The sequence below is a fragment of the Echinops telfairi genome, unplaced genomic scaffold, assembly GCF_000313985.2.
Source record: "Echinops telfairi isolate 266 unplaced genomic scaffold, ASM31398v2 ScPeMD7_443;HRSCAF=831, whole genome shotgun sequence".
Classification (NCBI taxonomy): Eukaryota; Metazoa; Chordata; class Mammalia; order Afrosoricida; family Tenrecidae; genus Echinops; species Echinops telfairi.
Genome location: NW_022104341.1, coordinates 59971411 through 59974273, shown reverse-complemented (window position 1 = coordinate 59974273; position 2863 = coordinate 59971411).

Here is a 2863-nt window from a genome sequence, read left to right as displayed (position 1 = left end):
ACATTATAGTATTGACAAGTCCAAAATCTTGATCTTTTAGCAAAGCAACAGTCTGTAGTAATAGTCCAGTCATTATTGTATAAAATGTCCAAAATCTTGATCTTTCAGGAAAGCAGCAGTCTGTGGTAATAGTCCAGTCATTACTGTATAAAATGTTCAGCTTTGATAGTCCCAGAGTGTCCCTTAAATGGCATCCGCAATGGAAGAAATATCTCTGCAGTCAGTGATCGCCATTCTCAGGAATCTGCGAGGTCTTCTTGACGTTTTGGGTAACTTCAGTAACAGGACAGGGTCACGTCACAGCATGGGCATCCCTCCTTTCTTCTGGGCCTTGCTGGCTGTAGAGAGAAATCCACCTATCTCCTTTGCCTGTGAAAATATAAACAAATAGCCCCTCTCTTTGGGGTGTCATTAACCTGAAAAAGGAATTATGGTTAAGCTTGGGTGCCTTCTCCATCTCTTCCTTGCAATCTTTCTCCAAACGTGGTTGCGTCCTTCTAAAGGGAGTCCATCAGCTTTATTCTGCAAAAATATAAATGTATCGCCTTTTTTCCAGGTGAATGGACCTCGATCTCAAACGCGATTTCCATCTTCTTGGGACTTCTTAGAATTAGCTTTCTCTGTAGAAGTGAAAATGTGTTTATCTTCCATAATTTTATTACAAGCTTTTAGTAAGGAGAGAAATTTTTGGTTAAATTGACCAAATGAAATTCATCATACATAAGATTCCTCTTCTCCCCCTTCTGTTTTAACAATTTAGATTTCAAAGCACTGCTAGCAAACTTAGTTACCTTGCTTGGTCTTGAACAAGCAAAACCACTAGTCAGATACTCTTCATTGTTATGCAAATACAGGCTCCCAGCTCTGGGAGAGTTAAAATGTAAATTTTGGCTCCTGGCTGTCAGAGAATTAAGAAAGCTGACTAATTGGGAGAACTTCTTACCATACTTTGAAAGACTGAAAAAATTCTTAATAAATTTGTTCAGTTGTTCTTGAAGCAATTTACCAAACAGACATTTTTTCTCCAAGAGTGCCAGAAAAGTTGCAGGCTCAATTAAGCCGCTTGGCCCTTCAGGCTTCTTACACTGTATGATTTTACAATCTTGCAATCGTCTCTCTTGGTTAACTGCACTCATTCCCTCTGAGCTGGATTAAGGGCAAGTTAATGGGCGGGTCTTAGGCCCTCCTGAATGCTCTAAGGCAATGATTTCATATCCAGAGCTTTTTAACAACTCTTCAATTTCTAATTCCATGTGGTGGCGCTGTTGTCTCCCTACAACAGCATTCCAAAAGACCCCTTCATGTAAAGGGTGGTCAGACTTAAGTATTTTAGAAATGCAAGGAAGCAACAATTGGCTTAAGCGATCTTCCTGTATAAACCATGGTACATCAGAATTCATCACTGCCTTATTTTCTTCATAATCCTGATTAATAATTCCAGCAATACCTTGAGAATTTACGTTGGACTTTCCTAATAAACATCTTATAGTTCTTTTAGGTAGCAGACCCCAATTACCGCTCTTAATAACTTTTGATTTAATCACAGCTTTAGGCTTTTCCTTGCAACTCTGATCAACTCCAGTATCAATTTTAATTCCTTGACTATTTAGGTCAAATCTTCCTGATAGAAGCTGTATTAGTCTTTCAAAAACCGTTTCCTGTGTTTTAGAATCAACAGGCTGCTGCAAGGGCTTCTGAGCCTTCTCTTGGTTAGTCAAACCAACTGCAGTGATAACAGAGGCTGGGCTTTTGTAAGTTTGGCTAGGTTTGGTCTCCTGCTGTGAAGTTGGGTGATACCTGCGATTTCTGCCATTCAAAGATTCTCTTGCTGGGTTAGGCAGAAGCCTTGCCTTCTGAGCTCTGCTGGGCGAGGTCTGTGTCAAGCTCCTTCCACCATCTTCCTGCCCGGTTGCCTTGGCTAATGACAGGCCGTCACTGTCGAATCTTGAACGACATTGACTCGCCCAATGAGTTCCCTTTCTACAGCGTGGACAAAGTTTAGGGTCTTTTACACCGGAATTAAGTGGTCCTGGCCCATGCTCTGGCTTAGGCCGCAGTTTGCTTTTCAAGGCCACGCTGATCGGCCTGTGCTGTCTGCACTCTCTTTGAAGATGACCTGTTTTCCCACAACCAAAACACTTTTTGCTAGGTCTGATATAATTCACCAATGCAGCTGCCATGAGGCCGGCCTTGTATTCCTCTGTCTCTACATTCCTGCATATCCTGAGATAATCTAGCAGGGTGCCCTTTTCCCTGCAGGGCTGCAAGGCATTTTTACAGTGTGTATTAAAGAAATCATAAGATAGCTTATGCACTAGGTCTCTTACTGCCTGGACATTCTTTACACACTTGGAAATAGCATCTTCCAGTCGGGGCACAAAGTCAGCACAAAGCTCATCATTCTACTGTCTTAAAGCCGTGTAACTCGGCTTTCTCTCCTCTGATGATATTATTTTTTCCCAGGCCTTTAAGCAAACTTCTCTCACCTGAGTGAATGTCTGCTCATCAAACTGCAGTTGGGACTCAGCTGTGATGTAATTCTCATGTCCTAGCAGCTGATGATTCCCTATATCTATACCCTCTTCTGCATTTTTGCGAGCACCTGCGAGAGCTGTTTCGGCTCATAATAATTGATATTGCAAAGATTCTGAAGATGAGAGGCAAGATTTCATTATCGCCCTCCAATCTGCTGGGATCCAATGCTCATAGTCTGCCAGAAATTTTATCATACTAATAACAAATGGGGAGTCTGGACCATAGTTAGATATAGCTTGCTTGAGGTCCTTCAGTAGCTTGAAAGGGAAGGCAGTATGTTGCCGTTCTTGAATCCCTTGTGGGTGCTGCTCGTCAGGCTGTCTGTCTA